This window comes from Sturnus vulgaris, chromosome 2, assembly GCF_052056855.1.
Source record: "Sturnus vulgaris isolate bStuVul1 chromosome 2, bStuVul1.hap1, whole genome shotgun sequence".
NCBI lineage: Eukaryota > Metazoa > Chordata > Aves > Passeriformes > Sturnidae > Sturnus > Sturnus vulgaris.
The window spans coordinates 33,011,123-33,037,668 of NC_142244.1; the positions used below are offsets into that span (position 1 = coordinate 33,011,123).

A 26,546-nucleotide genomic window follows, 5' to 3' on the forward strand; every position below is an offset into this window, starting at 1 on the left:
TTCCTCATACACAGCAACACCACACTGCATAGAAGAGGAAAAAATGCTCCACTGTCCTCAAGCCACCCACACAGATTGCAGTGGAGAACAGGAAGATATCCAACACCTTCCTCACACAGCACAGAGAAGAGATTCGAGATGGAAGAGAACAAGACTTATGTCCTACCACGTGATTTTATCACCACCTTGATTTGTTTCACTCTGCAGTGTGCTGATCAGCACAGCTCAGACAAGATCAAAATAAAAGCTGATGGTGCAGGAGAGGTAAATGGTAATAAAATGGTACCATAATTTTATGTCAAAAACATCAAAGCTTTATATTTTTGTAAAAGGACTGTTTCCCTTAAATTCTCACACGCTAGAGGAAGCTATAATGGACTAGCAAAATCTAAACTTCTGTAAGAAATTTTCTCCTGAGAGCATAAAATAACTGCTGCCAAGACATTGCATAACCAGGCTTAAAATGAAGTAAGCTACTGAAAAAGACTAGTCTTCCAATCACTCATATCTAAAATAGGAAAGCAGAAAGGGGAAATACCAAAGCAAAGCTTAGTTATCTACCAGGACCTTTAAATATGAAACCTTAATATTAAAATATAGAGTGCCTACTACAAAGCAATTTCTTTTACGAGAGCCACATCCAAAGAAGGATGGCCTATTAAGCAGTCAAGCTCAAACAGAATCTGCTCTCAAATGTCATCACAAGAGCAGTGTCTTTCCACCAGGTCTATTTCCTAACATGCAGCCACAGTTTCATCTATTAAATATAATGATAAAAATACCCAACGAAGGTTTATTGCTCCTTTTTGTCCTGTGAAGGCAATGCGGTTCAGAGAGAGGGAGCAGACATTTACCCTTGACTGTAAATCATCAAAACAATTTACAGCTGGCTTAATTTCTCCACACCTCCAAACAAGGAGATTGCATAGTGAAAGATTGGGGCATAACCACAGACAGCCCCACAACTAAGCCTCATAGGAAGAAAATATGGCCCTTGGCAAATTCTCTTCAGTTTTCATTTATAAGTGAAGCCTACTTATAATCTCTCAATTTGCAGGACTGGCAGCTAGGGATAAAATAAAAATGCTAAGTTTGGTTCCTTCTTGTAATCCAGAACCAAGAACAGAAAGAAAAATTTCTTACTACTGCATTTTTTTTAATCCCTTCTATGGAAATCCAGCTTTTGCTACAGCAATTGTCTGGCACTGTCCAAAAGCCAAGCAGCCCTGCACTTTGCAGAACTCCATATGAAAAAACTAAGCAAGCATTAATCATTTTCAAAATCTGCCCTATCACTCAGTACAGGCTGGTGAGAATGTTTGTGTTATGTCCAAAATTGCCAAAGAAGTGTCAGAGATAACAGATACATTCTGCAATCTAAGAAAGAAATCATGGCAGAGACCAAGCAAAGTCACAAAACCCGCAGCACTTTCAGGATATCACAACAAAAAGAGAGAAAGCTGTTCTGTTCTCAGCTCAGGCCTTTTTCTCCTCAAGCCATGGAGAAGTGCAATCCATAATCTGGCATCAGAGTCAGCATCCCAAACCAAACCATAAAGTCCACTGTCTGAAATAAATCTTTTTTTTTTTTCTTCAAAATAATAAATTATATATTTTAAAAAACCTTATTGCTTGAGCCTACTGCTTTAGTATTGTAATTCTTTTCTCCACCTCTGAAACGAAAGAAAAGCTTTTGACAAAAACAGACAAGATTTCCTTGTAACTGCACAGTTCCAGAAGCTTAGCTTGAAAGAAGAAACACTATGTCCTTATAATCACTGAAAAGTTGCAAAGGTGCAAAATTTCCTTAAGAGAGGCACAAGTTAATTTTCAGACCACATCACCTATAAATATGGAAAAAATATCTGATCCCAAGTCAGAAAAATCAGCTTTAATCTCTAGCACTCCTAAGTGTAAGAGATTAAACTCTTAAGAGACAGAGTTCCTTTCTCAAAAGCTTAATGATACTATTTTATTACTGTTCCAGACACTATTCAAAGTTTTAGTGCAAATAAACATTAGATCACTTGGCTGCTGAAAAATATTGTTCAACACTTGCAGTAAGTGTAATGGATTCAAAACAGAAAGAGAGGAAATTAAACTCAAAAAGATACAAAAGCAACCAACTCACAAGACAGAATATATTCTTACTTTAGAGCCAGAACAGATTAATATCCCATCTCTGACAGTACACCCTTAAAACAACTTACATGTTTCACCATACTTTTAAAATAAAAATAAGTTATGTTTCCAATTTCAGGTTTAAGTGAAGAACTTCTTTGGCAATTTTCACATGAGCTGTGAAAATAGTAAATTTTAATTGGTTTGACCTTTCATTTCTAAAGTCTTCATATTGGATTGTTTCCTGATTGCTGAGAGGATAGAATAATATCTGGAGGGACAGAAGTAACCATTTTGAAGCTCTACTACAAAAAAAGAAAGATGTCCTTGAAGCAAAGCAGAGAATAAGAAAAAGATCAACTCAAGTGTTTTGGAAATGAATTTAAAATTACATACCAACAAAAACGATGAAATAAATTTTAAGTGCTATATGACAAACTTCTACTTTCTTGAGAAAATTTAAGAGATCTTTAACTTTGCCATCTCTGGCATCTCTCTGTTTCTGAAACAAGGTGTTCAAAATACCCATCACACAGGAGGCACAAGCAGTATGTCTTCACAGCTACTAAAATGTGAAACTATTCTCCCTCTTCAACTGCTGATCAGTTTAATTGCATGATACAGCTATGGAGGCACAAAGAAAGCTAGAAAGTTAGAAGCTAGATTTTAAAGTTTAAAAAAACCTGAAAGAATTAAAGCAAATTAATTGCTAAATAAACACCACATAATAGGCAGCTAACAAAACTCCTTTCTTCGGGTAAGGAAGAATGAAAGCTGTTCTCCTAAAGGTGGTTTTCTGAAAGAACTGAAATGTTTCAGCCGCCCTCTAGTGTTAAAATTAATGCACTGGTAAGCCAAGAACGAGGCTGAAAAGATGCCTGAGTTAAGAACTTAGTTATTATGCTTTATTTTTAACCAATTTAAAATTAAGGTATTAAAACCTTTCCTGTAATGTACACTTCTGCCCTACAGCAACTAACTACATAAAATTATGGGAGATCCTTTACTCAGCTTCAACCCTATATTTCAGCCTAAGGAAAAGTTCTACTTGACGCTATAAAAACGGAATTAGAATTTTAAAAGAGAAAAGAATCAATCATCGATTTCCATAACCCGAGTTTTAAGATAAGCAAATATTAAAATTTAAAAAATACTGGCTTTTATAATTCACTCTACTTAAAACAAACTGTTTATAAATAAGCATGGCTGGAAAATTCTCCTTTTCTTCCTCAGGCTCCACATATAAATTTTAACTTGAGTTTAATTAGCATGCAGAAAAAGGAAAGCTCAGAGGGAAACCTTCTCTGGAGTTTTGCTTTACCAGCAAATTCAATAAAATCTTGAGCACCAATAACAAAACAGAGTTTATATGACAAAAAGTGAAACTCCTAAAAATATTAGGTACTGATAGAAGAAGAAGAAATGTTCTAATAAGCTAAATATTAAGTTGTGTGTACTACTGGCTCATGGTCAGCTTGTCATCAACCAGACAGAGCTGTTTTCCAGAGGCTCAGCATGAACTGGAGCATGAACCAGGTATTCTTGGAACACATTCCTGTGCACGTGCACATGATATGGATGAATGGGACCAGTCAACACGAGTTAGCCAGTGACAACGCCTGACCAATGGATTTGTGGACAATGGCAGAGCAGTGGATGTGATTTACTTCAGCAAGCCTTTTAACAGTGAGGATTGGTGGGCACCTAGACAGGTGAAAAACTGCTTGGAAGGTTGGGCTTGAAGAACAGTGGCTGAAGTGTCATAATCAATTCCTGGGGGCCAGCAATGAGGAGAGTATTGCCTGGATCTGTCTGGAGGCTTGTCCTGTTTAACACCTTTATCAGTGACCTGGAGAGGGTGACACAGTCCACTCTCATCAGGCTTGCAGATGACAGCAAACTAGGGCATGCAAACAATAAGCTCCAGGGCAGAGCTACCATTTTGAGGAACCCAGACAGGCCAGAGAATCAGGCTGCCAGGAAAGGACCTCTGCTCTGCTGAAAAGCATTTGTGGGGACCAGTGGAGACTGGGCTAAACGGGACTCAGAATTGCAATGGAGGCTAAAAGCTCACTGTACTGTATCCACAAGACAATACACAGTAGACAACAGAAATGATTGTTTGCCTTTACTCAACACTGAACTAAAACCAGTTCTGAGTCTCCAGTAAAAGAAAGTGTTGATCAAGGCTGTGGAACTGTTGGAGTGAGGCCAGAGGAGTCATGTGAAGGTGATCAGAGGGCTGGAGTACCTCTCTCATGAAGATGTGCTGAAAGTTGGGGGCTGCTCTGCCTGGAAAAGGCTCCAGGGAGACCTTACAGCACATTCCAGTACCTAAAGGGGGCCTGAAAGCCGGAGAGGGACATTTTACAAGGGCATGCACCGATAGAACAAAGAGGGAAGGTTTCAAACTGAAGGAGAAACAACTTAGGTTAGATAAAATAAGTTTTTTATAATGAGGGTGATGAAACACTGGCACAGGTTGCCCAGAGAAGTGATTGACGCCCCATCCCTGGAAACATTCAAGCCAGGTTGGATGGGGTTCTGAGCAACCTGGTCTGGTTGAAGATGTCCCTGTTCATTGCATGGTGCTGGATTAGATGGCCTTTAAAAGGTCCCTTCCAACCCAAAGTATTCCATGAGAAACCAGAGCAAGTCTTGCCAAAGTTCACCAAGTTTCTCAGAGAATTAGAGCTCTGGGCCTGTGAGGAAGGGCTGATAAAAACGGGCTTGCTTCACTTATGACAGCTTTGAAGGAACACAACAGCAGACTTTCAATTCTCAAGAGAGGGTTACCAAGAACACAAGTCAGGCTTTTTATGGAAGTATGTGGTAGGAGAACAAGAGACAACTGAAGTTGTCACATGACATTAAAAAAATCACTGTTCTGAAGCACTGAAACAGGTATCTGAGAGACTGTGGAATCTACATCCATGTAGATATTCAAGAACCATCTGGACAACATCCAAGCAACCTAGTCTGAAGTCAGCACTGATCCTGCTTTGAGTAGGAGCTGGACTAGATGGCCCCTAGAGGTCCCTTCCAACCTGAATGAGTCTGCTAAGCACACAGGAGTTTGGGGTATCATAGATTCAATGTCCTTTCTGACAGTAACATCACAAGCTCCAATATTTATTTATTTGTTTGTTTATTGTTGGGTGCTCACTACTCTGAAGCTACTGAATTTATAAATGTAGCTTTATAAAATGATATTTGAAATGTCTTTAACATCTGTCATCCCAGAGCTTCCTGCACCATACAATGCACAAGGAGTGCTGGCATATGTTTGTAGCATTGAGGAATGTTTGAGCTGCTCCACTCACAACTTATCTGCTTAGTTAGCAGCATTTGTTTCAAGAAAATTTAAAACAGTGTCCCCACTCCCACCATATGCCTCTCTCAGTACAAACATATTGGTAAGGGTACCAAGATGCACATGGTCATATAGACACAGGCTTTTAATCAGGCTGGAAGCAAGCCCTTGGAAAGTTTCCATGACACAGATGGTGACCCCTGGCCTGTGTATCACATCTGTAGTACCATTGTCCTTACCATGTCTGCTCCACAAGACCCACCACTGGCATGAAGGCTGCCAGTTGTAGAGTAGTGTCAAGTATCTGATCACAGTAGTCAATGATGGGGCCTAAACTTAATACCATTAATCTGGGCTAAAAATGCATGTCAATCATGAGTAAACTTGCTGACACAAACTCTGAGAGCAGCAGTAATCCAGCAGGGCCAAACCAAATCACTGCCTGGAATGCAGAGTCTGATGTAATACTTGGCTTCAAGTTGCTCCCATGACTCTCAGTTACACATACAGATACAGTCACCCACATTACACAGCTACTTTTGTTCAGCAGTTTTGTGAAATCTGTCAAAAAATTCAACACTGTTCACACCAGTATCAGCAGAAGGCATTACATCACAGTAAGCACACTGGATTTCTGAAGCCCGGTTAGATCTTTAGGAAGACAAAGACAAATACAGTTTTAAAACACAGAATGATGTTTATAAATATTTTATAGGAATGTCAAGGTTTCTAAAGTTGACCAGAGCTCATCAAGCACAGAAGTTTCAAAATCACTTTGGTCAGCTACATACTTTTCTGGCAGTGCTGCTGCTGTACACACATTCTCAGCACGGTAATACAATTCTGCAGCATGGGCATACTCAGATACCATAACGAGCACATGTGCCATCCTTTGGGAATCTCTGAGTTAATACAGCATCTAGTCTGGCATCCATCCACTTTCACAAAACAACTCATCTAACCCAATTTCCCATCATCTTTGTTAACTGTCCCACAGCTGTGGGCAGAAAAATTCCCCAGGGGCCTGCAGCCTGTTTCTGTTCTGTCTCTTTCCTGACACTCCCATAAAATACACTCTGGTTTCACCACACAAGGTACTGAAACAGGAGGAAATGCCTCAGTTTTTGCTGACTAATAAGCATGCCTCTGATCAGATGTGACCACCTTCCCATGACATGGTGATGCAATCATGAGCTGTGCTCCTACAGTGCCAGAAGTTCACGGGTGCCCACAAATTTCCTGTTCGCGGGCACCGTGGTCAGATCAGAGCAGATGCACCATGACACACAGTCTGAGGGTGCTGCACTGAAGAAAAGATTTAATCATGTGCTGCCTTGAACCTCACAGCCATCGGTAAAAAGAAAAATGTTTCACACTTGAAAATCCCTAATTGAACTTAATAGGTGGAAAATAGACTTAAGAGCTGAAACCAAATTTTAATATCCTATGCCAATTAGGAATTCTTGTGCATTATACATGGTATTCACTACTTAACTGTAACCCCAAACTGTTTTAAATGCACTAAACTCACAGCCCCACCATCAGCCCTGATGATGACTTCTACAATTTATAATAAGGATATGATATATGAAAAGAACTACACAATTTTCTTGGTTTTACCATCTTTGCATTTCAGAGAACCTCTCTTTCTTTCTTTTAAGCATCTTGGGAGACTACTAAATTAAAAGATAGGATAGCATGCATTATAATACTGTATATTTTCAATTTTAAGTACTTCATATATTTGTTCCATTTAGGTATTCATGGAATTATGATAATGTAAATAGAAGAGCTTAAGGTGAATTAGCAGATGTTATTTTGAAACAAGGGTACACAAACAGATCTGCACTTCATTTAAACTGTGTGCAGAGAACAAAGACTGGACAAAGTCACTACAGTATTTTATCCTATACGAGTGCTGAAGAGTAGGCTTTTTGTCTTTACACACCCTCCCTTAAAAAAGAAAAAAATTCCATGTCCAAACTACTTTATTTCTTTCCACATTCTGCTACATCTTCTCATTCAAAGGTTCATCAGCCTAATTTAATATATTTCAAGTTGGGTAGCTCAGGATGCCATAACAAACAAGAATTTGTCTGTGCTTGGCTGGATTCCCTCAACTGCATCCTCATCCACCAGTTGTGGATGACTGGTACTAACCAACTGTAAAGCACTGTTCCTGAACAAGTAACAATTGTTAAAATAAAAGAATTAGAGTTTAGGCTATGTATTGTTCTGGGCAACTATCAAAGGAAGCACTCGCATGAAAATACAAAAGCAGGAAACAGTAAAAAAGCACATTCCATGGCACCAGCTCCTTGCCAGCTTCAGTCTTCACTGTGTACTGTATCACACCAATAAATAAAAGGTGCACTGTGAGCAACTTTAAAGCAAAAACAAATGACAAAAAAAACAAAACAAAACCCAAACCAAACAGCCACCCCTACATAAAAAAAAAAACCAACAAAAAACCAAAAGAAATCAACCAAGCAGACTGAAGACTAAAGCACTAAACAATTGTGACAAGAAAAAAATCTTAACAAAGGTCAATGTTGTCCCCGAGACAACATTTTTATTTCAGCTGTCAGCTTTGAAAGCCAGATATATACAAATGTCAGTAAATGCAAAAGGTAAAAATTAGTAGTCTTATACATACTCACTGGCTTTCCAGAGATTCTCTCTCTCCTTTTTTTTTCTTTAAATTATGTACCAAGGTTATAATAAAAACTCACAAGGAAGAATACCAGTTTTAATATCATGCCGATTTACTTACACAAAACCGCAAATTAGTAATTTCCAGTTCACTCCTGGAATTTTCCCATCTTGCATGTCTCTGGAATGACCCAAGCAGCACCAACGTGTGCCTGGCCAAAGAGCACACTTGACACTTCCTGTGTGAGGCTCCCAGACAAAAATCAGCTCTTGGCAGATCAGTAGGTGAAGAGAACTTAAAATCACAAGCCACAAGAGAAAAACAAACAGGCTTAAAGATGCCTACGGCAAGCAACACTGTTCACAAGGCTGTAAGCTGAAATTGCATAGCAACCATTAAAAATTTTAACATCAAAACAGTTGAGAGGAAAGCTAAAGTCTTTACAAACAATCTGATGGGTGAAGGTATGGGTGTCTTCGAAATGGCTCTTCATGTCTCTACTGACTCTGGGCAGCAGGTTTGTGGCTCCTGAAACAGCCAAGGGTCTGCACAGCCTGAACTTCAGAGCTTTGGGATAAAACAGTAGCTTCAAGGGGGGAATATGTGGCAGGCGGTTCGGGAATGCTGTACCTTGCCAGTGCCTCAGCAATGGGAAGAGGGCAACATGAGCTGGGAGTTTAGGATAAAAGGAGGCTGTGACTTCTGAAACCTCGAGAGAGAAAACCCTGTGTGCCCCAGGGGACTCTCTCCCTTTATTCAAATAAAGCTGAAGGATTCCTCTGATTCCTTTTTCGATATAAACCCCTGGCATTTGTGGATTTTCCTGACACAGTGAACAGAACATACACGACACAACATGCAGCCTTCACTAACTTCTTCCTGACTGTTTCTATATTCTTTTTCATATGCACGAAGCATGTAAGAAACAAGCAGGCAATGCTGTCAGAGAAGCATACAACACTTAAATTAGACACATAAACACTATTTAGGCTAAGAATAAATCCTTAGAGACGAGATAAACTAATTGTAGACATTATGTTTTTTAAAATATGCTGTTAAAAAAGAAAACACATTTTAAAATCAAACCATGACATCTAAAACTACCTAGTTTTCTGCTTTCACCTTAAATTGCATGAATGCTTTCAAAAGATTACAAAAATTATTTTGACAAAAACATGTTCATCATGATACAAGTTCTGCTGAGTAATTGGTATTAACATACCTATTTTCAGCAGTTTTATGTGACAAATCCATCACCTTTCAGCTTGTTTAGGCTGAGAACAATCAAAAATAACTACAGTGTCAAAACTCTGTGTGTGAATGTTCATTTCAGGGACAGAGTTCTTTGCAAAGCCTGACTGTGCTTTAAGCTTATTTTCTTCCAAAATTCAAACAAATTTTTCTAATAATTTTTCTGTAAGAAAATCTGTGCTTTTGCAACTGCTCCACACAAATCTGTGTTATCTGTTCTGCTCACAGTCACAGTCACTGAATTCCATGTCTGTTCTTAGTCATGCATGGCTCGCTCTCCATGCCCACAGCATCTCCCGCCACACTCAGCACTGCTAGCAATGTACAGTCAAGCCTGACCTAGTGTGCTCCCCTGGAACACAAGGCAAAAATAAACACACGAAGATGGCACAAATGCCAGCAATCCTGGGCTCAAATTTTACCCGTCTTGCACAGCATCAAATAGGCCACTTCAAAATGTTTGCAGCTTCATCTCCTCCTGGTCCAGGCTCTTGACAGTTCGTCTGTCTTTCCATTTCCATCTGACTTTATTGCCTGTCTTTTTTATCGAATACCTTATCAAGCCCCAAATAGGTTTTATCAACTCTCAATTCAATCAAATAATTGAATCAGGTAAGGTTCTGGAATTTGCTTGATGCAGACCATTTAGAAAAAGAAGTTTCCTGATGAGTTACTTCAGGAGATCTGTGCATGAGCCTCTGAAACCCACTGCTCAGGGCAAACTGAGGAAATACAATAAGCTTTCCATCTCTCTCGTCTCGGGCTCTGTATAGCAATAGTGCATTTATGCCATAGTTTTCCCATTAATAATACTGCTTTGTGTTAGCTGTCCTCAGATGTTGCACTCCAAATCCTAGCTAGCCGACTATTTGTTTCCAAATTCCCCCTTTTTTCCTTCTTAAACGTTGCTGGAGAGAGGACTTTAAAAGAGGAAACATCCTAGAATACTAGGTCAATTAATCTCCATGTCAGCCTGAGGGCAATACAGAGGCAGGCAGAGAAGGAACTGGCAGGATGGCAAAGCTAAAGCAGCTGCATAGCACAGTTTAGTCAGGAAGAGCACAGGGCTAAGCACGAGCTGACAGCCTCCCAGTACTGCCATGGCAGGAACACAAAGCAGGAGAGCGATTAATTAGCCTGACAAAAAGGAAAAAAAATAGGATTAACAGCTCTTGTTGATACCTGCATGGATCCCCAGCTTTTTTTCAAAAACACTGAACTTGGCTTGGAAAATGAGCTTGGAAAAAACCCTGGCAATGACTTCTACAATCGATAATGATACACTGCAAAAGAAGTACCAAGTGTATTAGGAATACACTTCTGTGCCTCTGCTAGGGGGAAACCTACCTGCCTGAGGGGCACTCAGCTGCTGGAAAATCCACAGCAACTGAACCAAAGTGCCAAGAAACACATTAGTACGGAGAAATTTGATATTGGCTCTGCAGAGGCCTGGCTGAAAAGTGTAACATTTTTTTCCTCACTGGCATCTCTAACCTCTGTGATATTACAAATGCTTCTGCTGAGTGACAGCTGCATCCCTTTGTAAATGATGGGGTGGATTCCAGGGCTACTAACAAGGAAAGTAATGCAGTTCCTGAAATTCCCACCTATGCCCACATGAAGCCACAGATTTCTCTCCTACACTGAAAGAAACTGTTCAGGGATTACAAGAGCAATAACTTTATGCAAAAAATAAGAAAGAGCAAGACAGAATTCACTGGCATTCCAAGCTTTGGTATGCTAGTAAGATCAGTTTCTTGGTTCCATAAGACAAACACTCCTAATCATTCACAGCATCTCTAAAGCTCAGCTGCATGAGAGTGATATACACCGAGCAGAAATGAATAGGTGGGTCAACAATTTAAATAAAGCAGTCAATAAATCAGAAATCAAAGTGGATTTGAATTGAGTATACAGAGACTCTCTAGAAAATGCTTAAGGTCTGATAATAGTAAAAATGAAAACTACTGCTTTAAGAAATTTAGTTTAGTTCACAGCTGTCCAATAGGCTACCAGAGGAACATGTAATATCGCTATTTAAAATGAGGCTTTTTTATTCCATCACAGAGAAGCAGACAATATGCTGTATGTAACAAAACTGGTTCCACGAACCAGCTCAGCCCAGAGAGATGGACCCCACAGTTTCTTTCAGGGGCTGCCATGTCCAAGAACTGCTCTGTGGAAGGCAGCTCTGTGCGAGCCTGGTGACAGGCAATGGGGACAACAGGCCGAGTAAGAGCAGAAAACTGCTCCAACACATTCTTCCATGCCTTCTCTCACATGACAAACAAGTAAGAGACAGCCTCATGCTATCATTCATAAGGAGATTTGGTTATATATGTGACTAAATACTCAAGTGAAAATCTTTCTCCATATTAAAAAAAATAAAAATCCACCCATGGGAAAATGCCACAAATCTGATATTCCAAAGGAGCAGAAGTAATAATAAAACATGTTAATTAATGATGGGGACAAATATTCCAGGTTCAGGCAACCTGAGAAGAACCAGCGATTAACTCAACAGTATCTCTGGGACAAATAATTTTCCTTTCCCCATAACTAATTTATCTTTTGCCAGTGGGGTGCTCTCATACATGGAGATTTAACTTTATGGCACATTAAAGTTTAGCTGTATCATATTACTTAGTAATTTACAGGACAGGATCATCTACAATTTTGCCTCAAGGTCTCAGAAGCCAGTTTAAAACAGAGATTCTGAAAACGAAATTACCCTGACCTGGCCAAATGCCAATCCCAAGGCCACTGCCCACAGCAACTTTTTTTTCCTCAGGCTACCTTAGCAAAACTTATAATAACATTCCTGAAGAACATTATCCACTTAATTGGACAAGCTCTTCTTATGACAAAGAACAGAGACTGATGCCAAGCAGTCATTCAGATCAGACATGAACAACGTGTTGGCCCGACTGAGGAATATCTGAGCACATTTCACACATTTTACAAATATGTGCCTTTGGCACGACAGGGTCATCAAGTTATTTCTATGACTGTAAGACAGCCAAGATAAGTTAACAAAACCTCTTCTCATAGTTCTCTTTCTTGCCTTGCTTGCCTGATCTCATTTTGGATCAAATTTTACAGCCTGGATTTGTTCAGTAGGTCCTAGGTCCTCCCCTCTGTGCCTCACTCTGCTGGGCACAGTATGAAGAATTTGAGAGCAATGACCCTGCTCACAGTCCAAAATAAACCACACAAACGAAGAACAGCCCTGTCCCAATGAGGTATCCAGGGTCACCCTAGAAGGCCTCACAGTCCACCACATGGGTAGGGCACAGGGAAAACTCGCTCCCATACAACAGCACCTTAAACATTTAAAACCCATTATTCAATACATCCTATATGTTAGAATGTCCATCTTATCTAGAACGGCTGCCTGCCAAAAACAAACCATCACAAAGCATCTCACACATTCTTTTGGATTTCATTACACAACAGTGTTTTCCAGACATTTAAAAATCTCGACAGTATGTGCTGGTTTTAAAATATAGCTGGAGATTGTCTTCACTATTCAGTCTGGGTCTGAGTTCTCTACTGAGCAGTTTCCTACAATAGCTTTTGTAATACACTGTATTTAATTTTGAGTGATGAGTAGCAGCATTTCACTCAACTTCAATACCACACATCAGCAAGGCATTCAATCACTTTATTTTAACAATTTGTTGCTCAGATTCTAGAAATTCAAGTCGGGCAAGCTTTTTAATATTCATGAGTACGTTTCATAGAAAGCAAAAAGCACATCTCCCATTCTGCTCAGCATGTTCAAGTCCTATCTTCTTTGCGTTAATGGACCACTTTGAAAGGAAAATCCTTGAATTAATACAAAAGGGTATCTGAAATCCAGTAGCTAATACTGACAAGCAAGGTAAAGAAAGTGGGGTAATTTCTAAACCTCTATTAGAGATGGGATACTATTTTTTCAATTTGCTGTGCAACAGATTTCAGAAACATAATGGAAAGGGAGAAAATTGCATATTACCATGCATGCAAGAAAAATGTTTGAAATATCCTATTTATCTTCCCTCGCTAAGGGATGTGGATTCTTTTGTACTCTGTGATGATGTGAATCACAGATCAGCATTCTGGGAATCAAGCCTACTCCTATTTACCAGTGTAATATGATCATTTAGCATAATTAACACATGGTATTTCTTTACTGCCATGGACTTGGACCAGATCTGAAATGTAAATATTTGCCAAACTGCACATCCTGGTGCCCAGTGCTACACAATGGTGTAATTTAAGACACTCATTTGATTTGCTTTCTCTTCTGGGGGCAGAGCTAAAGTTGCCGTGGGAATTCTCACTTTCATAACAGGAGGCAGCTTAAACATTATAGATGATGTTACATTAATTTCTAAAGTATCAAATTTTAAAGGTGTGGAAACAAGATGAAAGAGCTCACAACACAGCAATCATTTCAAGTGGCACAAGAATGAACATAAAGAAAACTCCTGGAACAAATAACAACCATTTCAATCTTCCCCAACTATTTTTTCCCTAGTGTACTCCATCAACCAGCTCTCCTAGGACATAGTAATCAACAAACCACCATTCTATGTGATTCAGAGCTTGGCACACATGCAAAAGATAATCAGAAAAATCACTGCAAGATGTAAATACACAGCAGCCTTACAGAGAGACATTTTATGACCAAGCCAAAACTCTTTATAACAATCTTAAATTCTACAGCATGAAATTTCATAGGTTCTTTATCATACATACTAACATTGTGTCTCATCTACTACAAATACAGATGTTACCTGTGTCAATGCCTGACATCCCCCACCTATCTTTTCATTCTTTGTCTTGCAACAGAAATATCAGGAAGCTATGCACATCTGTGCTGGTTTTGGGGTTAGTTTTCTTCACAGTGGCTGGTATGGGGCTGTGTTTTGGATTTGTGCTGAACAGAGGGCTGATAATATAGAGATGATTTTGGTGGTGGTGAGCGGGGCTTACACAGAGCCAAGGCCTTTTCTGCTTCTTTTATTGCCACGGTGAGGAAATTGGAAGTACATGGGAAATTGGGAAGAGATACAACTGGGACAGCTGACCTCAACTGACCAAAGGGATATTTCATATCATGTAACATCATGCTCAGCGTAACAACTGAAGGAAGGAGAAAGGGAAGAGATTGCAGAGATGGCTTTTGTCTTCCCAAGTCACCATTACATGTGATGAGCCCTGCTCTCCTGGAGATGGCAGAACACCTGCCTGTTCATGGGAAGCAGTGATTTAATTCCTTGCTTTGCTTGTGGCTTCACCCATCAGTTTTCCAGCTTTTACCCTTCCAGTTCTCTCCCCAGTCCCATTGATGGGGGAGTAAGCAAGCAGCTGTGTGGGTCTTGGCTGCTGGCTGGGGTTAAACCATAACCATGTCCAATATCAAATGTACAGATTTTAAGCTAATTGTGTGCCTTCTATTATTGATTTTTCTCTTGAAAACACACAAGTCCTAGAAGTGAAATTTTCCACAGCAGTTAGACAACAGAACTATTTCCTTGACATTGAAAACCCTCTCAGGATATTTCCTAGTTGTCTCTTAAATAAACAGTATCCCTAAGTCAATGCATCTTTGTAGCAGCATCATCTCTAATGATGACTTAGACAAGAGTAAAGGAAAGCTCCAGCATTCCTTTTTCCTAGCCTCACCTAACACGTTCTCAGCTTTTCCCAGTTGCAAAGACCTTCTTTCCCTTCACAGACCTCAATTTCTCATCACTCATCCCAAAATGTACAACAGTAGATGTTCTTTGCCTGCAGCTGTCATGACAAGTTTTACACAGCAGCACAGAAATATGAAACAGTTCTTGGCAAGCCAAGTACAAGAGTGGACTATTAGCTCTCTGTTGCTCTCACTGCTTGGATTTATCAAACTGCACTCCTTGCAGCCTTTGGCAGAACACACGGCATTCAGCAGAAAGGTGAATCACCTTGCTTTCCCTAAAGGAGCAGAAGTTGCTTCTTCTGTTGTGTCAGAAACTTAATGAAAGGTAAGCAGTGCCACATCTTCCACTCGCTCCAGGGCAAATCACTGAAGAACACAGGGAATGTAAAAATACAAAGCAATGGGCCTGCAGCTGTACTAAGACACCTAACCCTGGGGTAGCCCTGAGTTCGTCCAAGATGCATCTATTTTTCTAAGCCTGTTTATAGAACAACCCTTGCACAAAAGGATAAAACTTATATGGACTAACAAAAGTACTCTCAGTAGGAACCTTGTTTCATTCTTCCCTGCTTCTTTTCCCTAGAAATGTCATAGACAGGTAAGAAAACAGAGGAAGAGGAATATTTGCATATAATGAAGAGGATTATCATCTTCCTCTGTTATATTTCCTTCAGTACTTATAGCAGCACTTAGAGAAAATCCCCAAAACAATCATGTTACTCTGGACTCTCTCAGCATTTGCAGCAAGAAAATAACAGATTACAAAAAGGTTTTGTAAGGGCTCAGTGTAGGACCAACTTGTCTTCCCTTAATGTCAGTGTGAGCAGTATTAAAGATAAGGCTTAATGACTCCAAGAATCCTTCACAGAGATCTTACTTACTGAGGTAACTGGAGGTACACCAAGGAAAAAGTCACAGACCAAACCTGAAAAGAAGAAGAGCAACAAAATAAATTTTTTTGTCTTTTGTACCCACTTCCCACCACAAACATAATTAGCTTAGGAGGAAAGAAAGGAGAGATTTAGGGAGATTTAAAAAAACAAACAGGAAAAGGTATATCAAATTCTACCTGCTTCTGAACAAAAGGAGTAATATACTCCAGGGCATAATATACTGATTTGATCTGGAGTCAAGTTAATACAACTAAAACAGATTTACAGAAACTAAAGGGAAAACAGAGATCACAGGGAAAAGCAAAAGCTGTGTGTCTATTAAATCAGAAATACTAGTCAGAAAACTCCAGTGGCTCTATCCCTTGGCATTTAGGTCCCCCATTATCACCATGACTCCTGATGACCTGCTTACAGCAGCCAAACTAGAAATTATGCAAGACCCTTCCTGATGAACTCTCCTCCAGTAGCCTTACTTTCTGACTGGTGTCACTTTTGTTTCTAGTACAACAGAGTCCTTTGCTTCTAGGACAACTGCTGAAGTCAAAACCACACAAAACCATGCAACAGAAAGCACCCCACCTTCTCCATACTGGAGTTTTCAAGCCTGTAACAGCACCAACCCAACGTTAGAAGGGTGCTACACATAGCAAAGTGAGACTAGGATTTCCTTCAACCACATGGAGGAAAGACATGGAACAGCCACCTTCACTGTTTAAAAGTCCATCAGCAGTATTGCTGGGCTTTATTATTGCAGCTGCAAACAAAAAAAGAAGTACAGACTAATTATTTTTTTTAAATTGTGATTATTCACCAAAATTGGTCGATGGGCATGCTTTCATCATTCCATTGTTGTTGATTTTTAAATTAATGTTTTCCCTTTGCCTTCTTCACTGTATCAAGTAAGACAATGAAACATTGCTGTTGATTTCACACCATCTGTTTACTCACCTACTTCAGCACATGGACACTTCAACAGATCATACACATCACTTCTATACACCTTCCTTAAAGTGAACTAAATACTATATGAACTCATCACTGATGTCATGCACCATGGCAAGCACTTGCACGATCCACCCAACCTAACTAGGATCCCAGTGACACAGGTGACAACAGTTTCATCCACTGAAGTACTCATACTGAAGTCAAGGATAGCTAAGCCATAATAAATAAATAAATAAATTTTTTAAAATATCAGGAATTACATTAGCCAAGATTCCCACAGTTCCAGTGTGTAGATGTAGTCTAGTTAGTCAAACTGCTGTCACACACAATATGCTGTCAGCTAACTTATAGATGAACTAACTTTACCACTGATGTAAGCCACACACCACAACCTGTAGCAAAGACATAAATAGTCTGAGAGGAGCACTTCAAGTCATGTAATCCTGTAAAACAGGTAGCAGTCCCATGTCAGAGGTACACTGACTGGCTGACAAAAGCTCTACACAGTAAAACTAAGAAAGGAAGATGAAATGCCTGCAAGAAATGTGTTGAAGAGGTCTTGTTGTTGGCCACGGTAAACATTCATAATAAACTCAAAGAAACAAGACTCATCTGACAGACCAGAACTGGTGAGATGAAAACTCATGGGCAGATGCAACTGAAGAGCTCAGTCCATGCCCCCCACAGATTCACTACATGGCTTGGGTAGGTACAAGACTATTGCAAAAATTATGATGCAAGGAACAGCCATTCTGCACATCCTTCAGAAACTTGCATCTTCCACTATGTTTTCTACAAGAGTAGGGAACTGTACTCAGCAGCCAGACAACCTGTTCAATCCACAGTTCACAGCAGAACAAAGTAAGGAGCCAAGCCTGCCTTCCAAAGCAGAAGTCCTGTAACATGAGGGCTAACAAACCTAGAAGAAGAAAATGCAGATCTTTTCTCTTCTAGAAAGCCCAGTGACTGGTATGCACTTATCTCCTGGCAACCATTAGGTGCATCACCACACCTCATCCTCCAGACTAAAGCACACTTCTCTTTCAGTTCCTCAAACCATGTCCCAAGGGCAAGCTGTTTGCCTTTGTAAATGGATGCCTTGGACCAATGTCATCATCACAGGCAAGTACCTCCTTTGGTTGTCCTTGACAGTTTCGACCTTGCCATGGGGATATTTTGTACCTGAGGTATGAGTGCATTTTATTAATAAATTAAAACCTACATCTCTAACCACTTGCAGATCTTTGAAACAGAAACTGAGCTGTCCAGTGATACAAGCAGAAATAATCTGGTAGTGATCTTCTACTAAAGACTTAAGAAGAACATGGAGCAATGGACGTCACTTCTCAGTATCTCTTAAAAGTAAAGGAGGGGGATGACTTAGCACCTTCAAAACAAACAAAGGTCTTGAGAAGATTTTGATGAACTACTTTCAAATTTTAAAAACAGAGGAACTAAATAGTACTTGCTAAAGCAGGGAGAAAGAGATTCCTAAACGAAGCAACATTTCTCTTTAAAGAGCTCTTTAAAAAGTAGTTCAGAAAAAAACAGCAACATATCTAAATGACATGGACCAGCTTTGTTTCCTTTGTGTGGTTTAATGTAGGAACAGCAAGGAAGAAATAGATTAAAGATAGCAAAACTGTTCTGTTCTTACCACAGAATGAACTTCCTCAGCTCCTCAAAGAGGAACTGATGGAGAACAGAATAAGAGGGAAGAACTCAAGACACAGACTAAATAGCTGTAAAAACCAAGCTATGAAAAAAAACACAAATAAAACTTTTTTTTCATAAAAGAAAGCAAGATGCAATAGAGATTTCTTACGTGTCCTGGGAGAGCAGGAAACTGAAGGTGGATTTTTCAGGGCAAACTGCCTGCTTTAAGAAAGATGTCTTAAGAAATTATTTTAAGAAAAACAGAATGAAAAAGCGAGAGTTTCTTGTATAAGTCTTGGGAGGTACTTTGTGGTGACCATTCACCAGGAAAATGGTGCACCAACATGGAACTTGAAAAACTGAAAGCCATCTAGATGAATTTACATTTGTGTGGGAACTTAGGACTCTGTTCTCATTTCTTCCTTCTGGTTCTCCCTAAAAAATTCCTTCTCTACTTCACGGTCCTTTTTACTTTGACTTCTATATAACTAGAATAGAGTACACATCCAAAAAGTTCCTGTTCTACATGAAGTCTCTTCCTCTACAGATAGTCAAATCGCTCTACAGATCACTGGTCCTAGCAACTACTTTTAACACAGCCTTCATATTCTAATCTCTGACCATATTCAGAGAAATACTCAAATACTGTCCTGAGTCTTCCCTCACTTGAAATAGGAGAAGTTTCAGTGTGTAGGATTTAGCTGATCTTCCATCCTGAGTAGGTGTTAGGGGAATATGCTGGGAATTTCCCTAGAGTTGCAGTTCTTCCCCCTTGCTCTTCATCTTTGATGGCACCTAATAGCTCAGCATTAGGTGAGAAATTAGCCATTTATATCCTCCTCATAGATGCCTCTGCTGTCCACCGTGTCCCAGGTGTAATGAATGCAAAGCCTTGCCAGTCCTGTTGCTTTCTCCACTGCTGGGAAACAGATCAGCAAGAGCTCTTCTAAAACTCAGAGTCGCTGTTACTTGGCAAAACTTTGTGAGACAGCACAGCAGCACTGGAGAGATCCAAATGCTCTGATGTATGAAAGAAAAACAATTTATACTTGGAAGGTTTCCTTTGCAGGCATTTAGGCCAGTCATTTAGGTTTTTATTTTACAAGGAGACATGCTCCCATATGCATGTTTGTACAGGTCTCTTCTACTGCCAGAACCATTATCCCATTCCCCTAATGGTATTTTGTCCAAATGTATATAAATACATATAAACAATACTGTGCAGACTGTCCTCCAGCATTAACAACATACTAGACATTCCCAGAACATTGCTTTCAATTCTTCACAACTTCAGCTGCACTTTCTTCAAACAAAGTCAGGTAACAACCTTCATTCATATATGGTTACAGTCATAAAATAAAACGGAATGCACAGCTGATTTTGGGATAAGTATGTATTTACAAAATCAAAGCTGGATGAACATACTGGGCAGAACTACCTTACAATGAACTGTACACAGAGTTGTGGGTAAAAAAACAGCAGTAAAGAAACAGAAAGCAAAGTGTGCTTTTTGAATTATTTAACCTCTAGAAATGTGCAAATGAAAACAGAAGGTCTCCTTTCCTGTTCTCAACATGAGTTTGGGTACAGCTGCAATCACCATAAATGTGATTGCCAGCGTACTGCCATAAGGCACTTGAGGAAACAGCACTGACTACCCAATTGCACAAGACAAGTCACTTGTGGTCTTCCCACCAGTGGCCTAAACCCGGGATTCCTCCAACTTCCAGCTTTGCCTACCTCAATCATTCAGGTCAAATGAATTTAATTAAGAGTGAAATTAAAGAACACCAAATATAGGAGAGTTCACAGAGCCCTCTGCTCTCTTTAAGATTTGTACTGATCCCTGTTTCCTAGCACAGACTCTCAAAATTTTGAACTAAGTCTCCTTCAAACTTGCTGACAGGGTGTGACATTTCAGCTCTCTGTTCAGTGTACCACCTCATCCTTCCTTTTCAGCCCTTCCTCCCAGGGGAGGGCTGCAGACTTCCTCTCCCTTAGCCAAGTGCCTTCTCAAGGCTCCTGCCTTCCCACCCACTCCAGTCTGGCCATGCCTCCTGCCCAGACAAACCACACATGGATAATGCAGCTCCTGTGGTCTCATGCCTGCATGAGGTCGATATATTCCATCATACCCTCACTGTGAGCTTACACAGACCAATCCAAGCACTTGTAAATCAGTGAAGACGGCCCAGGGCAAAGGCAGCTCTACTTGAGCAATATCAGAGTAGAAATTAAAGCTCAGTTAACACAGTCCAGCTGATTCTAGAGAAAGACATACAGTGACTCAGCCTCAAAAATAAAATCAGCTTTTCACTAGTTAATGCAGTTTGTTTCCCCTTTTGCACTCGTAGCAGGGATCATGGAAATAAACACCCAGCTATTAGTCACTTCCACGTTCAGAAATATTGGTCGTTGGAACAGCATGACAGCGTTTGCATTAGAAAGGAGAACTCTAACAGCAAAAGGGAAAAGTGCTTTCAAAAAAACTTTAATAAGTTTTCCTGTTACACCTTTTGAAACAAAGGTTAATGCAAACTTGAAATCTTTTAAATGTATGTTACTACTTCAGTGTTTTCATAATATTACACCATATTCACATCACTGTAAAGAAATGCTAAGCTTAATTAATACCTTTTCCCACTTAAATGTTTATTGGAGCTTATGTTTAAGATTTACTCTGCCCCATCTGCCTAGAGCTATCCCTACAACATGCCTGTTCTATACTCTTGATTTTAAAAGCTTTTTAACAATAGAATTTTTGCACCCCGCCTCAAAAGGCAGACTAATACATCTCATAGGCATCAAAACACAGCTCATTACTTACTCAGGATCCCATATTTCCTATCTGTTCTTTCTTCCATGTGAAGCACAGTCAGATACCTCCTTTTTTACTGGGCTTGCAGACAGTAACAACTTGCAGCAGCTAGGCTTTGCCCAAGGATCATGCCTATTTCTACAAACTCTAGCCTTCAAGGTTTATTTTTTGACAGCAATAAATGCAAGTGTTTGGAATAGCATCAGAAAACAGAGGGAAAGGTGAGGTAAGGCTTGAAAGACAAGCAACAGTGCTGTCCAGCTGTATTAACACTTAACTCACAGAGACATCACCTTCCCAGAAACACCTGTCCAATGAGGAAAGCATCCAGCATCTTTCACTGGAGAACAGAGTCCAGCCTCATGACAAACACACCACAGAAAACATGTCACTGAACCACAGAAAGTGACCCCCAGGACAGATTTGATGGTTTTTTTTCCCCAGGAAACACAGCACTGACATTCAGCAATGCATGTTTGACTGAGGGAGGCGACAAGGAACAGCAGAAACAGCCTCTGGAAGTCAGTTTGAGGAGATCAGGAGAGATGAAGAAAGTGCAGAGTGCACTAGTGATACCTGTAGTCCCCAAGAAAGTATCTTGTTAACTCCTGAGTAAAATATACAAAAGTTTGGATCTTCCCAACAAGTACTTCCCCTCAAAATTAAATTCTAACATGCATTGCACTGAGCGAAGAGATGGCACTTCCTGAGCACTTCTCTACTTTTCCATGTAGAGAGGAAAAGACAAATATCTATTTCTGATCTGCTCACATTCTCTGGGTATTGCTGAGATGGTCTCAGCAGGACTGACTGAATCCTAAGGTCTGTTAACAACCACAGCACAAACGGGGAAATGATCATCCGGTCCTGGCAGACCTTATTATTACTATTACTTTATCCTATTTTCTGAAGAGTCAAAGAAGACAAACCTCAGATAAGAGCTATTCCCTGATTATACACTGTCTTTCCCCAAACTCAGCACCATACTTTATTGTCATCACACTTCCTACATGAAATTTGAAAGAACGTGGTTTGATCTATTCCAGAATGCATCTTGAAGTGATGTTACACCAAAAAGGCACTTTGTACTTTGAGAATCACAAGAAAAAGTGAGTTTTTACAAATACAAACCATTCCCCTACCCACACAACTTCCCACAGCATAAGCTGTGAGCTTAATGAGGAAAGTTTTTAATTTTATTTCTTTTAGCATCTTAGCAACACATCAGTATCCAAAAACCTTCCTTCATTTCTTCATCTGGGGTATTTACAAGTATTGCCATTGTTTTACACACCTCCTGCCCTCTCAGACCAATCGGCTGCTTGATCTCAGGATCAGAGAATTCATGTTAGAGCAGGCCTGTGGGGGTTCCATCATGCTCTACCTTACACAGGGCAAGCTATGAGGTCCCAATAAGACTTCATCTGCTTTGGCCTTGAAAACTTGTGAGGTCATACATTGCACAACCCCTCTGGGCAACTTGTTCTAGCATCTGACTGTCCTCCTTGCTGGAAATGACATCTATCTTGAACCTCATTTCAACTTTCCTTTGTTGTCTCTCAAGCAGTCACCACATACCAGAGTGAAGAAGCTCTGTCTTCTTGAGAACCTCCTCTAAAGTACTAGAAGGTCACTACAGATCTCATCAAAGTTTTCTCCAGGCTGAACAAGCCTTGTTCCCTCAGCATACAATCCTCATGTACCAGGAGTCTGGGAGCACTGAAAGGCCTTTAAATGCTCTCTAAGCCTCACATCCATCCCTGCTCTCTGCTCATGGCACCAGGGACTCCATTCTAGCTCTGCCTGTGGCCTTCAGTGCCTGCCCAAGCTATGTTGTAGCGGTGCCCTGCCTCAAGCCACGTGTGTGAATCCTGGTCCTGGACCCCGCTGATGCAGACCCTGACCCGAGACAATCACCCCCTTGGGTACTGGCTGCAGTCTTACTGAAATAGTCCCGAGTATTGTCAGCTGCCTTCACTTCCAGGGCACAACACTGGCTCACGCTCAGCTTCTTTAATGCACTGTCATCTCTTGGTGTAATGCATCAATAAATCTAGTGACATTCAACACAGACAACTAACGAGGCGTCAGTCACTTGCCAACAACACAGTCCTGAAACAAATAAAAGGGAAAAACTGAGATGGGTTTTCAATTGTAAAACCTGAGTACCTCAGGAATATCAACATACTTCTTCTAAAATAAGCAGTCACTTATATAGCAATCACAAAGTCTTGGATTCCCTACTGCAAACTTGCTAGTTTCACTTGTGACACAAATGTAAAAGAAACTCCTCCAATCAGTGCTGCCACATCAGTGTTGGTTTGCTATTTTAATCTGTACCCTTCCTGTGTTTCATTTTTCTACTGTAGTCTTTTAGTTTGTTTGTTTGGGGAGACAGGGGTTAAACACTAAAAATACACAGTTGTGATGGAAATACCCTCATGGACAGGCTGAGGTTTGGCATGCTTTGGAAGAAAATAACTTAAAATAGCACAGAAAGCAAAGACTGTGGGATATGCATCTCTGATAGCTACTTTCTGCTAAAATAACCAAAATAGTTGAGATAACACTGACATTCACAGTTAACCCTCTATCCTGCTCAACAGAGATGAAGAGGGCCATTCTAACCTCAGAGCTTTGCCTGAATAATGCAAATGACATTGCATTTGTTATGTTCTTATGCACCTTTATTGATGAGAATTAGGTTTTAAGAAAGTGCAAGTATCCAAAACCAAGTTTACCACAAGTCTTACAGCCCCATTATAGAAAAGGCTTTTTCTGTATGATTTGCAATTTGATCGTCACAGGTCTAAAAATATGAAAGAGAGAGATCTGGAGGCAGAAGCTATATTAGTTCCATCAGTTTTCATACTTGGAGCTCAGGAAAAATGCAAAATGGAAGCAAAGGACATAAAACTGCAAGGAATGATTTTTTTCCTTGGTGTTGTCAACATTGATAATTTGTCTTTTGACATTCTAAAAGTTTTTGAGGGCTAACTTTGGCCCCACATTCCATGCCAACACAACTCATATGAATGCACACTTCAGTGGCTGCTATCCTTTGCAAATATACACCCCGGCTACAAAGGACTCCACTACCAGCTTAACAAACAAACCATTAAAACAATTTGTGGCACCTGTTACTAACAACTTTGCTACGGGAACATGTTAAGTTTTGGCTCCCATAGGCAACGTTTAGGCCCATCTAGGAATGGGCCAAGAGCCCAAACAAACTGTGTGATTTGACTCTCACGGCTGTTCTAGACAATATTTAACTTTTACCCAGACATATCCCAGGTGACTTATGCCCAAGTCTTAAAGTAAGTTCAGTGCAGTCGGGTAGGAAAATCAGGTGCCTCCATTCTTATGGTTCAAACCATAGTACTATACAGAGCAAAAGTACAGAACAAAAGAGTTGCTAAAAGGATTAAGCAGAGCAACTCATCCTTGCAATCTAATGTTTTCCTTAACACAGCATCCCCTACCACTATGCCTATCAGAAATCCCTGGAGCTGAAGGCTTTCCCTAGGGGCAGACCTCACAGAGCTCCCACCTCTCACCAGGAGCACGGTGACAGGCGGATATCCCAAGATTCAGCAAGAAAAGTTTCCAAAAGCTCGAACAGGAAAAGGCCACGCTGGAGTCAAGTTTTACATAAGAAGGGGGAAGGCAGAACCGCTGGCTCCACGTCCGCGGGCGGCTGCCGAGCGGAGCTGTCAGCCCAGGGCGGGCTCGCTGCCATCCCGGCCGGGGCGCAGCGTCCCCCCAATGCCCTGCCCGCCCCCAGCCCCTCATGGCAGAGGCAGCCTCGCCTGCCAGCAGCGCTGTCCCAGGGCTGTTCTCCGCGGCGGCGGGGACAAATCCATCCCTAGCCGAAGCTCCCCGCTCCCGTGCGGGATGGGCACTCTGGCCATCTCTCCCCGGCCCAGAGCAGGACCGCGCACGCAGACGCCGCTGGGCTCGTCTCATCCCTCTGAACTAACTTTCCTGTTTCCGCAAAAAACACACAGGCACCGGAGGGGGTGGGGGGGGTATTGTTTCCAGCAAACACTCCTCACCCCTACGGGCCACCCGCACCCCTCCCGCACCCCCATCCCGCCGGGACCCCGCGGCTCCCCAGCATCTCCAGCGGCCGGGCCGGCATCCCGCGACCCCGGCGACGGGCAGCCCCCGGCACCCCCGCCCCGGGCCGCCCCGCTCCTGCCACCTCCCCTCTCCCAGGGCCGGGAATCGCCCGCAGGTCCCCGCCGCCCCTCGCCCCCCGCGGCGCCGGGTCTCACCCGCGCGTCCCTGGGCCGGGCCTGATGGGGCCGAGCGCTGGGGGAGCGGCGGAGGTAGGGCAGGACACGGCCCCAGCTCCTGCCAGCGGAAACGGGAGGAGGGGCTCGACCGGCGTTACCGAGCGGGGAGGAGCTGGGGGCGCTGCCCAGGGGAGGCTCCAGCCCCGCGGAGGAGGGAAGGGAGGGATGGAGGGAGGGAACGCTGCCGGCCCGCTCCATCCCGCGCCCGCCGGAGTCCCCTTGGCTGAGCTCTGCCTGCAGCCCGCCCTGCTCCCTGTGCCGCCCGCGGCGCCCTCCGGGAAGCCCATGGGGTGGGAGCCAGGAGCATCTCCCGGCGATTCCTCCCGGAGCCGGCGGGATGCGCCGGGGCGGGGGGCACTGACCGCCCCGCTCTGCTGCCCGTGCCCCGAGGGAGCCGCGGCTGGACCGCGCTGGACCTGAGCCCCCGGGCTCACGTAGGCAGGGCTGGCGGCCCGGAATGCAGCCCTGACCGCTGCTGCGAACAGCAAACCCCGACTGAGATGCTCGGTGGTCCGAAGCCCACCACGACTGCCAACGTGTAGCTGTGGCTTCTGGCATAGGGGAAAAGCGTGTCTGAGTGCTCCTCTGAACTTTCTGCGGTCGCAGCCGGAGTTGTAGACAGGTGTGGGTCGGTCTCTTCTCCCAGTAACAAGTGATAGCACGAGAGGACACAGCATCAAACTGTGCCTGGTGACGTTTAGATTGGATATTAGGAAATCTTTCTTCACTGAAAGGGTGTTCAAACATTGGAACAAGTTGCTTAGGGAAGTGGTGGAGTAATCATTCATGGAAGTATTCAGAAATTGATTATATATGGTGCTTAGAGACTTGTTTTAGCGGTGGACACAGCAGCTCTGGGTTTATGGCAGGACTCTTGGAGGTCTTTTCCAATCTTAATTATTCTTA

At 41.8% G+C, this 26,546-nt stretch overlaps 1 protein-coding gene across 2 annotated transcripts in view; it reads right to left on the reverse strand.

The window, feature by feature from the left end:
* Nucleotides 1-25,739, reverse strand: part of TSPAN9 (tetraspanin 9) — a 168,270-nt gene extending 142,531 nt beyond the window's left edge. The window contains exons 1-2 of one of the 2 annotated variants that reach the window (XM_014891532.2): nucleotides 25,620-25,739; nucleotides 15,909-15,952 (exon numbers count right to left, since the gene is read on the reverse strand). The gene's annotated coding sequence lies outside the window, so the exon portion shown is untranslated. The remainder of the gene's footprint in view (nucleotides 1-15,908; nucleotides 15,953-25,619) is intronic. The other variant, XM_014891531.2, reaches the window with a different exon arrangement.
* Nucleotides 25,740-26,546: the final 807 nt, after the last annotated feature.